Raw genomic sequence first — 13,002 nt, forward strand, 5'->3', positions numbered from 1 at the left:
AAAAATTGAGAGATAAAATTTGTACATTTCTCTGTTACAGAACAGTAAGACAGTTTGAAATAAAAGGAATACAAACTCTTCCTCAGTCTCAAGGAGAAGCAGCAGCAAGGAAAGCAGCATGATGTTGGAGCATAGCTCTTCTTCCCTCTCCGATGCCAGGAAAGTTGAGAGAGGGAAGGAACTTACATATTACATACCACAAACATCCCTCCCAACATCTCAATCTGAAAACTTAGACATTCCAAAGGATCACAATATTCCCAGTTGCAGAGACCTACATTATTATTGAATTATTGTTATTTTTGTTATTTATTACCATTATTACAAACGAAGAGTCATTGATCCTTCCACATTGACTCCTAGGTGAAAACACAGTCTGAACACTTGCTTAGATGGAGACCAAATCTGCTTTCATGATTCCACATAAACTCAAGGAGTACAAGAACCCTAAGGTTTCTGGAGAAGAGCAGACTTGAGCTTCTGTCTGGAATAAGAGCAGAGGATTTTACAGGCTGCAAGCTAAGACAGTGCCTATTCTCAGCATTGACAACAGCTGCAGAAAATTGCATCTAAGTAGTGCTATTCACCAGATACATGTCTGCAAGTGCCATTATTTTAATTTAATAATAATTTCCTTTGTACCTGTAATTGTTCACCAGGTTAAATGAGTGTAAGTATTGCATTAGTTACAAATTGCACTAAGTATAGTATTTCACAGCCTCTTAATAGCAGAAGAACAAAGCAAATTTCAACTGTTATATGTTAACAGATATATTACTTAGGTACAATATGCAAAAATTAAGAAAATCTGTCCACAAAAAAAAATGCACAATTTGCACAACTAATCACCCATAAAACCTATTACAAACAAATAGTAAGAAAAACTCAAAAAGCATAAAAGAGTGATGAAATTTCCACTTCAATGGCTGATAAAGTGAGATATGTCAGAAATCAACTGAGCTGGAAAAATGACACTTTGAAGAGGTGCTTAGGATGATCTGTAGCCGTGGTGCACCATTAGTCAAACTGATGACTCTTAATACATGAACATTTCAGGTCATCATATCTAGAAACTCACTTCTTAATATAAAAAGTCTGTCTTCCAGCATAGAAATTAGAGAGACTGTATCCCAAGTCAGCCTTCCTAAGAGGGAGTGAGAAACAGCCTGTCAGACAGTTCACAAATTAAAATTTAAAAGAACCCTCCTGAAGTCACCAACTAACCCTACATTTTAGAATCAAATTAAAAACAAACAAAAAATCCTAGCAAAAAAAACTAACAAAAACACACATGCAAAAAAAAAGAGTAATAAGTAAGACAAGTAAAAATTATTTCGTGTTTTTCTACATCAGTCAGGGGAACAGAACACTCATATCTACTATCACAACAGGATGTAATGTTAATATAAAAGTTACTTTATACAGTCTATCTAAAAATCTAACTGCATTAGAGACAGAATAAACAACAAATAAATGTACTCTATGTTCATTACGGAAGTTTCTTGCAATAAGAGTCAGGAAAACCAACAAGATAAAGGGTTTTGCAGCATCCTGGTTAGTCACAGACAATGATGATTGTATAACAATATTGGAGACATTACTTAAAATTTAAATCCTTGAGAGCTGAGGGAAAGAGGGAAAGAACACCTCATACTTTCCCTCATGTGGGCAGAAAGACGTAATGATGGGAGGAGTCAAGGGAGCACTTCTCAGGATTTCATTTTCCTGGTAGGATATGAGGACATATAACAGCATTTGAGATGGAGCTACAGCTATTTCTGCATGCCAGGAGCCTCTCCACAGCAAGGCTACAAACCTTAAGACAAAACTGAAAATAACCCCAAGCTGGCCACACAGATGCAACCCGGGGCTGTGATGGTTATTACGTCACCAAGCAGAAAACCTGTAGATTGCAAGGAGGAAGGGCTGATACACTGAACCAACTGGAACAGACTCTTCAGAGGAATTCGGTCCAGGGTTACACTGACAGCTTCAGTTCCTCCTTTGGAGGGACTATCATTAACCTTGATCTTGAGGAGAAGCATCTACCACTAATTTGGAGAATTTCTATAAAAAGTGTGTCATCTCAAGGGCTGAAAGAGCTACATGAGAAGGGGAACATGAAGACCACATTAGTGTAATAATAGACCATGCTCCTTTAGTAAAAAGGAGGATGAGAACATGTGATGAAAAGACAGAGGGAAAGGAAGTTAAGCGAGCAGAAATGCTGTGATGTGAAGAAAGAATGAGGAAAGAAACAAGCTCAAGACACAAAGAGGAGAGAGAAGCACTCATAGCACTCATTATGGCACCACAGGAGAAGACAAACGACACAGCAAACCTGGCAAGAGAAAAGAGTTTAAGAGAAAAAACAAGTGGAGGAAGAGAACAAAGAAAACTTCAGAAGGCAAGAGCTTTGTGACTTATTTACTTCAGCACAGAGTATTAAACTTAGCACTGGGCAATTCATTACTCAGCAGCAACTAATAAGGCCCAAGAACTTCCCTCTACTCCTTTAAACTTGAAAATCATCCTTTGTGCCATCATCTCCTTCCCTTCTCATCTTTTACACACTCTTTTTCCACCACTGTGCTCTTACTCAACCTATCTTAATGGTATCCTAATATATGCAAGCATAATTCTTTCTTGAATCATGTCTCCCAAATCTACTTTTGCACCTGCTCAGAGCTCTTCCACAGACTCCTTTTTTGTTGTGGAACAAATATACAGAAATTGAGAGATTTTTTAAAACTAAAACAAGTGGGACAGAGAATCTGACACAAGAACAACATATAACAAACCATGAACATCAGCAAAGGTGCTACAGTCCCTGTGCCCCCAAGCAGGGAGCACAGCACAGTCATTTCTGTATTTCTGTTTGGAGAACAAAGCTATCAGTATGTCAGCTTCACCATCTGAAGAGGCTGTCAATCATTCAAGTCCCCCTTCAACAACTCAGAGTTAATTTCAAACAATTTGACAGTAGTGAGGTTTCAAAAACAATACATCTCTCAAGTCACTATAAGGGAAATGAAGTATATTATATGTGACATGCAAGAGCTGGGCATACAGTCACAAGGCTGAGCTGAAAATACTACTGTGAAGGTGTCTGGAAATGAAAGGAGAACCTGAGGAAACTGTAACAAGGATGTCATTGCAGACACATGGGAGAGGAAAGAAAAAAGTGTAGGTGCTGAAGCTATTGCTTTGGTTGCATGACACAGGATACACAGGCAGCATCAGCCTTGGTTTCCCAGTACAGCTTCTCATAGTGAAAACTGAAATTTCACATAAACAGGAGTCATTCACAAGATTTTCCTTTCCCTTATGATTTGACAGGTAATCAGATTTTTCAGTCCCAGTCTCATTATAATGAGGATACTGTTGCAGCCTGGTAACATGGAGAATTATTTAGTGACTCATCTCTATAAAGAATGACTAGTAAGATTTTTAAGACATACTGACCATTGTTTTAGTGCTCAAGAACTCTGTTTTGTTCAAAGTTATCCCCTTGCTCCCATGACTGACTTTCTCAAATAGCAACAAATCAAAACCACAGAGATACAAAGAACAAAATTCCCAAACATAATGAAAAATCCCCACAGAAACGAGTACTCTATATTTATACTGTCACAACATTCACTTAGTACTCCTAATACAGTAGTGTAAAGTCTTATATACAAATGCCACCATAAGATGTAGTAAAGTACTGCTCAACTTGATTATGTTCACATTAGCAATGCCTACTACTGTATTTAACTATCCTATCTATTCAGATGGTATCAGCTGTCATGTGTTCCTCTGTACTCCCCAGGTCCCTGCTTCCCTCTCTGCACAAGCTGTGTCCTCTTGTCACAACCTCTAATTGTCTCTTCTTTAGCACAATCCAACATCAGCAGACAGTAAAGGCTGGAGGTTGTTTGCCCTGCTGGATCACTTCCTTTCTGTAATCCCTGTTCTAACTCTTTCAAAGAATCCCTTTCATTGCGTCAGATTTTTAGCCTTACCTTAAAGGTCATACAAAAACTTTTTGTCCTGTAATCACCCCATTCCACTCTTACCTCCCAGGTTTTGTCTCCAGTTTCAACAGAACTAAGACTTTGATTAGGGCAAACAAAAGGACAATGCAGTTTTAAAATCAGTTCTTTGGCTAACTATGTGAAATACAAAATTTCCCACAAAATTAGCAATTGTGTTCAAAGGAGCACATTGCTCTCTGGAAGTGTCCACACAGCCTACTCTGGCATGACCCTACCAAGACCCTCTCTACTACTTAACTACTTAAAGAACAATTAACCCTCAATAACTCAAAGCCTCCTTCAGGAAGCTGGGGAAGCAGGACAAAAAAACACCTCCTGCTGCCCTCCTCCTTCCCTGGTCTGTGTTACCTATAGGTAAGGCACCTGGCTGTGCTTCCACATGCTGCCAAATTTCAGCATAGAGATGAAGCTGACCTACAGCTGGAGAGACCAGTGACAGCACCTGCACTCGCATGTCAGAGAACCAAGTCTCAACTTTAAAATATGCTTCATTGCCAAATTATTCCAGTTTTGCAAAAACAGCACAATCTTATACAGGACGTATTCAGCACCTTCATATTATGCTTTGGAGGAAGTTATTTCTTTAAATTCTTTAAATTACCACTTCGTATAATATTCAGTATATCTCAGTACACACATTGATTAAAAATCCTTCTAATTAAAGTAAGAATCTACTTCAGCAACAGATCTGAAGGTGACCTTTAAAGAATGGGCTATTTCTATCATTAACAACATAAATGAAAATTTGGTCTCCAAACACATGCACAATTAACTGTAACTGAAGAATTAAAATATTTCCCAATTATCAACTAAATCCTTTCAGATCTAAATAGGGGTTTGTAGAGCAGTTCCACTAGAGCTCAGTCAGACTAGAACTAAACAATATGTAATTGTATTTCTTATCAAGTTTAGCAAGCAGAGGTGCAAGCCAAAACCAGGAATACTGGAGGGTTCCACTCATTTACAGGACACAGAAGGCACAAGGAGAAGAAGACAATCTTTCTTACGGTGACAGTCAAGATGCCTCAGACAAGTCCATATGGGTGGATGAGCAGGTAGTTTAATTTCTATCCTGTTTCAAATATTTCCAATTCCTTTTTAATATGAAAGACAAAGGGAAACATCCACTTTTTGCATGGCCTTATACTAAATATGAAACTACTTGTGATTTTCTTATTCCATATTTAAAGGCAAAAACATCAGTTCCAGTATAGGCACTTCCAAGCATTAACTTTTTGCTTTGCTGAATTGTCTAGATACTTGAGATAGTTTTGTGGAAACAGAAAGAGGTCATGAGCTCCATGACAAGATAGGGTCTAGAAACTTTCTTGATCTACACCACGCAGCAGAGGGGCTCATGTCCCTCCTAAAGCAAAGAACTCCAGAACAGTAGGAAATCCAAGGTGAAATTCTTTAACTACATAAGCTATGTTCAGATGAATTTAGAAAACTTTAAGAAAAAAATTGATCCTGAGGAGGGGTCCAGGACTGAAGAAATGCAGGCACTAGAAAAGAAGGAAACCCCTTACACCTGCACCTGAACTTGGTGGCATTGAAATCTTGTCTTTGTACTTGCACAGCTCAAGAACACACTTAAAAAGGCAGTAGTGAGAGATCTGGTCTGTACTGAAAAATTCTGGCAGCACAGTTGAATTTACTAGAAGTCATAGCTTAAGCTAGCAATATCTATTGTGCAGATGCAGCGCTGCTGACAGAAGAGTGCACTTTTAAAACCACTGATGTAGATAAGCTCTGAGACTGGAGCCATTCTGATTAATATCATAGGCTCTTAACGCACCCAGGTGAAAGGATGAGCACACCCAGCAGGGTGAATGAAGGGGTTCAGACTGCTCAGCTATCATTTCTGGACATACTCATCTTCTGGGGAGGGCTCATTCAGCTGGGAACAATGAATGTGCTATGCCACACCTTCGATTGATACCCAGACTGCCAGGTAGGATTAGTAATATAATTTTTGTGTTGAAGTTAATTGATGCTTCCAAGAAGCAGGCTTCAGAAAGAAAAGGTTTAACAGAGGTTCTTTGCTGGTACTGGGAGAGTTTATCTTTCATATGGGGGAACAGGAGAGATAAAGGAAATCTTAATATTCCTTTTTGTCAGTTGGGGCCTCCAAATAACTGAATAGAAGTACACATAATCAAAGAATTCTTATATACAATCAGCAAGCAGTACAAACAAAACCAAAAAAAAAAAAGACCACAGCTGTAACTGAGAAAGACAGACTTCTACAGAGAGTTTGAAATATACTGATGGAGACTAAAGCAAAGAAGGTAAAAGAGAGATTGGAAAGTTAAGAGATATTTTATAGCTCTTTAGAATGATTAGGCAGATACCCATCAAAACTTCTCATTTGTAGCTCTTACTTAATGTCTAGAAAGCTTAACTGAACATTACAAAGCTAGCACATGCACATATATGTACATATAAAGATAGATGTTTAATATATATTAATAAAAACCAATGCCATGGGAAAAGTGCATGTACCTAATCTAACTCCCCTTCGCTTTCAGCAACTGTATGTTCCAAAGCACCAAGATGCTGATAAATTGTCCCTTCACAAACTTATGGTAAAAGTGACCAAATCAAGACCACCAGGGAGCAAGACCACACACGGCAGGAATGTTCCTGCACCTGTTTTTCAGTAGTTTCTCAGGGGAGACTCTTCTGTCTCTCCTGAAGAATAACAGGAGATCCTCCCCATCAAAAAAAATAATGCAAAGAAGTTTTTAAATATAGGTTACAAAGCCATTAGTAAAATGTGCAAAATACCACAGAGAAGAAAAATTCTATGCTGGTTTTGGACTTTGAAGCTAGAAAAACATAAAATTAATTGCCTCCAAATTCTTTTTATCTATTTAGTCAACTAAAATAAAACTTATTACAGGAACAAAACCAACATCACTAAAATAGTGAAATGTTGATAATTATGTATTTCTCTGTTTTTCCTTACCTGTTATTCCCTCAGGGCTAGGTTCCTCTCTACCTAAGGCTTAGAAGCTTTTGGCAAAGGTGCCAGATTTATCAGGGGCTGCTGCCTGAGAAACACTATTAGCAAGTCAAAAACATTGCTGTGACTCTGCATCTTCCATCTCCTATTTAAAGCATTTATTTAACTTTCACAAAAACATGGCATGATCAGCAAAACCACTGTGCTGGTATATGACTCTGATTTAAGAGCACTCACTGTCCTGCAGAATTGTTAAATTAGAGATCGTACCACAGTGACTCAGTAACAGGTACAATATAAGAAACTAATGAGGTAGCACCTTGCCTCACCAGGATATCAGTCCTGAACACTTGCACAGACCAGCTCAGTCCCTGCCATGCTTGAGACAGGACACAATGCAGTTTCCTTAGAAAGCAGTCTGTCAGTCTCAATTTCTGAATTCAATTGAATTTCTGAATGCCTTATCCATAAATCATGAAGCAGTTTGGCTTCGTGAAACAAGACATAGTTCAGAGTCACAAAGTACCATTTGCCAGAACCCCGGTGATAAAATTCTAGAATCTGGGTCTTCATGCAACCAGAGGGGGGGAAAAGGCTTGGGAGTATTTTGAGGGAGTCTATGTTCTCCCTACAGACTGAAGATGAGACAAACTGAGTTTGGCAGATGCTTACAAGAAATTCAGTTTAAAACTTATTTAAAATTAAAGAAATAAAATAAACAAGAAAAACTGTTCTTTTTAAAAAGCACAACAGCAACTATAACAGCCATCTCTTCCCTTCTCTCCCCCTTGCAGATGCTCTCATTCAAATCCTCATCCGAGATGACCAACCCTGGATCCTGGCACTCTGCAGCCCAATGGGGCTGAGCACCCCTGGGACAATCCCACCCCTCTCCTGCTGAACCTGGTGCAGCACACAGGATGGTTCTGAGGCTGGGGCAGCAACAAGGAAGGGTCTGATAGGATTTAGAGAAAACAGGCAGTAGAGCACTAGCTTATTGCTTGTATCTTCTTTGCTTTAGCATGAAAAAAAACCTTCTTAGACAGATTTTATTAAGTTTCTGACCTGCAGCTATGACTTCAGTCAGTCTGTTTTGAGTGCATTTGGTAGTGTTGACCGACACAGTTCTCTCAGACAGAAAATACAAGACAGATGCTCATTATTTCAGAAAGCTTTAATCTAATTTTATTTCTATATATGAAGTAGCATAATAAATAGGATTCTTGTCAATGCTGGTGAAAGGCCAGAGGCTTTGCACTGACTGGACAGCACAGGGTCTCAAGAGCTGTCTGGCCTTGTCTTCCCCTGCCTGGTTTTAACACTTGCCAGGTGGTTGAGCAATTATTGCCTGACCTGACCCTCAAAACACAGAGGGAACGTCTGCCACCCCGTAGCAGTCACTGGGTAATGGGACTTTGTGCCACCTGAGACTTGGGAAGGCTTTGAAGCAAAGCTTAAAACCCAGGCTGGGGCCTGATGCAAATAAAGCAGGCTGCAATAAAGCATATAAAACTAGTCCTAAGTGGACCAACATCAAGATGCCAGACCCACTGTGAACACCATGCTCTCTGCAGTGGAAGGCACAGAAGGCTGGTGACTTCATGGAAACACCTCCCCACCTGCCATTTTATTTACACCTTCACAACCCAGAGGAACAATTAACACCAAAAATGGCAGGCACTTGGAAGTTCTGTTTAACACTCTTAAATGTATTATTGTATAAGTATCTGTAATAATATGCCGTGCTCCCGTCCGGCATATTATTACAGATACTTATATGTTTTTATATATTCTGTGGAGTGTAAAAATGTTGAAATATTAACTGAACCACTAGGAAAGTCTCAGTTCATTATCTATGGCATGTGCCTTTTAAGTTAAGAAGGTTCAGAATGTATCTACGAAGTGCACTTTCCCATCCACAAGGAACAGTTTTTTAAAAGCAAAGAGAGAACTGTAAAAGCTAAAGGTGCAGCCATTAACTTTCCAGTCCCTATTCACTGCTTTTCCCCTACTTTTTCCATATGCAAAATCTTTGTCTTTAGGAGTTCACAGTAGATAGTAGCAGTGATAATGGATGCAGCCACACAAGCTCTCATTTGGACAATAGCATCTGATTGATGAGTACTCTGTTATAGGACACTAACAACATGCTAAACCACGGCATAATTATTACACACTGCATCCAATCCCTACTTTCCAGTTTTATAATAATAAGCATCAATAGATTACAGAATTTTAAAAGAAGAAACTAGAGAATACGGTACTAAATTTGACGTGCTGAAACAAAACTCTAAAGACTGTATTATTAGAAGCTAACAATTTTGAGGAAACTATAAACAGTCTCTATTTTAGGCAGGCAAAACTATTAATGAGATCAAGAAAAGCCTTATCTTCCATCGCATATCAGTTATACCCAAGACAATCTTACTATCTTTGTTTGAAGTTCATTTTGCTACTATGGATATTAAATTATTTCTTTAGATAAATAGATAACTTATATATCTAGTAATTACATTATGGGTCAAAAGGTCTGCTTTATTGCTAACACTAATCAACTCATTGGGATTACTCACTGAAATAGCAAACCCTTTTCACAGATGCTCTTTGTTCCATTACTGTGCAAAACCTGTAATTAATATTAACCTTTATCTTAACACTGATCCTTAAAAAATTCACAATTCACAATATTCTCTTTCTCAATTCTTTGGAAGAAAATGTTGTTTCTCCCACAGATCTTAAATACACAAATTCCCAGAGATTGTTTTGTGAAATGAATCCTTTGATGAGCTTCAGAATAAGGAATTTAACAAAATACTCAAACCTGTCTCCGTAGTCTGCTGCTGCCACCATTACTAACGATTATAAGCTTCCAGTATTGTGAATAATTCAGAAACTCATCTGTTCCATTCAGTGTAAAGACAATGTTGAAAGAAAAAGGTCACTTTTTCCCTCTTCCAACCACTGACTTATGTGTCCCAGCCCTGGTCTGATCGCATGATACACCCAGTGTTTGACATGCATCCCCTGACAGCTTCTTGGCAGCAGTTAGTCTGTTTAGCTTAGACTCCAGAAATAATAGGAGCACAAAGGACTGACAAATTTCAGCACTTACACACTGAGTACCAGCACTCACGTTTGCAGTAGCTATTTCAGATATTTGATGTTCAGTGGGCCTAATGCTTAATTACAAAATAGACAGATGCCAGCATATGTATTGTAACCAGGCAATCTGGTACTGATGAACAGAAGCAGGGGTACTTGATAAACGTTTCTTAAACAAAAGTATGAGAAGTATAATCACCTCTTTCCCAAAGATTAACACTTGAAAACTCACTGCTCCAACCTTTTTTTGAAAAGGCTTTAAATTCAGTTCTACTTCCTCTTTAATCTTGTAATTAACATGGATATGGATATGGAAGGTTGTCAATTTATACACATACAATATGCAGTTTTATTTGAAAATTATATCTGTCAGAGAAAGACACACTCATGCAACATAGCATTTAAGGGATTAATTACTGTTTACTTGAAACTTATCCTCCCTTCACTTAAATAACCTTTTTATTTTTCAAGCAAGCTTATTTTAAATTAATACAAGGGATATTATAAGAATATTTCATCTTTCAAAAAAGACAAGCTAAAAATGTGACATGGTATTGAATGCACCCACATGCACTGACCCACAAGTTTGTGTTTAACCATGAGAAAAGCTAGAGTATCCTTTGACCCTACGCATTTTTGCCCATCTCTTTCATTCTGTTCTTCCTCTGACTGAAATCAACTCAGTTGTCAAGGGAGATGACCACCTAAAGGCAAAGGAAAGATTATGACATTGTCCTTCTTAAATAAAAAGTGAAACCCATCAAAACCCCAAACACTCTCTGCAGGGAACAAACTAACCCACTCCACAAATCCTTAGTGTTCAAATAAGGCCTAGCAGGTCATGGCTTGTTACCTGACATCTTTCCCCCATTTCCTTCTTCCTCAGAAAATAACTTTAGATACATCATAATGTCAAATTTGGTCTCCGGTTTTGCTGAAGGACTTTTCAATGTCTTCATTATTGAGATCAATGAACTCCTCTCTCAGGCTTTAGCAGAAAGAAGAGTAGCACTCCATCCTGAATATGGTAATCTTTGTCCCAAATGTCCTTCTCTCAGAATCACCTCCCCTAAATATGGCTAAAAATTATTAATTTCACAAAAATTAAAAAAAACCCAACCCAACGAACAAACCAGCCCCCTGTGTTTGCAGTTCCTTATAAATTTTGGTTTAATACTTTCTTGAGAGAAAATACCAGAAATAGGTATTTGTCATTCTGGAAGCAGGACAAAGCCTCTGTTTCTAATTTAAAATATCCCTATATATCTCAAGTCTATACAGACTATCACAAGCATGCCAAAGAGTCAAAAGTGGTTATAAACTTCCCACCTTACAAATGCTGTATGTCTGCTATCTTCCCATTGCAAACATCCTGTGCAAAACAGAGTAATCCAGACAGTCATAAAGCAGCTCTTGATCATTTTTATGGTCATCTCAGCATCTCTCAAAAAACCAAAAAAATTGCATCACTACCACGTGAAGTTTTGGATTATGTCAGGTACTAAAAGATTCCAATAAACATGCAAGCTCCTTTGCACAACTCTAGGAAAACAAGATATTCTTTTTTGTCTGCTAAAGAGGGCAATTCAAATACCTATTCTAATCTTTTAGTAGAATCTACATATCCATTTATTCTAAATGATATAGCAATTTTAAGAAAAGGAATTTTTTTTTCCCTTCAGAAAGGCATCCTCTTCCTGAACATCTTAAATACAGAGAGAATACTGGGGACTGTTAGGCTGCTCTCCTACCAATTAACAGAGCAGCTACTGCACCTGCAAATGGGAATCAGATGAGCTGCTGATCACAAAAGCAGCTGCAGGCTCTCCTTAGCCACACAGTCTGCAGAATCATACAATCACTCAAGATGGAGAAATCCTCCATGATCGTTGAGTCCAAAGTCAAGTCCATAATAAACACATGTCCCCAAATGCCACATCTGCATTTTTTTAAAATACCTCCAGGGATGGTGACTCAACCACTTCCCTGAGCAGCTTCTTCCAGTTCTTGACAACCCTTTTGGTGAAGTATTAGTCCTAATACCCAATCTAAACACTCCCTACTCCCAGCACAGCTTAAAACTTGAAACTGTTGATTCTCATCTTCAACAAATACTTCAGCCCTAGAAGCCAACCTGACTCTTCAGGACAAAATATTTCCCCAAAGGTCATGGCAGAGTAAGATGACCAGCATACAGAAGATATATCTAGGAGTTCATACCACAAATTCAACAAATTACTGCAGCTATTTAGCTTTTATAAACAACAAAAAACATGATAAAACTAAACAAAAGACAAAAAAAATGATATAAAGCTCAATATAGACTATATTCAACTCATCATTAGGCACAGCAACTCCTATTTAGATCAAAACTTTTAACTAAGAAATTGAAATAACTTTCTTATTCCAATGTTTTGTCTCAAGGCAATAACAACCAATAACATCACTGTGCTCTGTAAAATTGCTGATGATTTTCCATGTTGGAAAGGAAGCCAGAAGTTTGGGTTTCTTACACTTCTGCTGGTGACTAGCTAAGGAAACCTGAGCAGCAGACCAAAAAAAAAATAATTCATTCAAGGAAATTAATTCAAATTAATTTATACAATTAGGTTTACCTGCCCAATTCAAAACCCTGTCCTCTGGGCTGCTGTGATGAACACAGACAACCAGTGCTTAGGAACATTTTTTTTTTAATTTTCTGGAATTGCTTACCAGCAGTAATCTTCAAGGCATACCATATTAAAAAGGAAAGCAAACAAAAATGGAGAAGTAAGAATTTATCATCAGCTGTAAGCAAGAAATACCAACTGGTATAATGACAGCCATGTACAATACATTTATTGTGTCATATGCTGCACAAGTGCCAATGTGAATTATACTAAGGAAAAAAAA

The 13,002-nt window shown here is 38.0% G+C and overlaps 1 protein-coding gene across 42 annotated transcripts in view; it reads right to left on the reverse strand.

Annotated features, from left to right (window-relative positions):
* Positions 1 to 13,002, reverse strand: part of TENM3 (teneurin transmembrane protein 3) — a 1,286,597-nt gene that overhangs the window by 317,079 nt on the left and 956,516 nt on the right. The window contains exon 1 of one of the 42 annotated variants that reach the window (XM_085578787.1): positions 317 to 8,742. The exons of the other annotated variants lie outside the window; for them this stretch is intronic. The gene's annotated coding sequence lies outside the window, so the exon portion shown is untranslated. Of the gene's footprint in view, positions 1 to 316; positions 8,743 to 13,002 lie in introns of those variants that run through there. 42 annotated transcript variants of the gene reach the window in all.

The sequence above is a fragment of the Lonchura striata genome, chromosome 4, assembly GCF_050655825.1.
Source record: "Lonchura striata isolate lonStrDom1 chromosome 4, ASM5065582v1, whole genome shotgun sequence".
Lineage (NCBI taxonomy): Eukaryota > Metazoa > Chordata > Aves > Passeriformes > Estrildidae > Lonchura > Lonchura striata.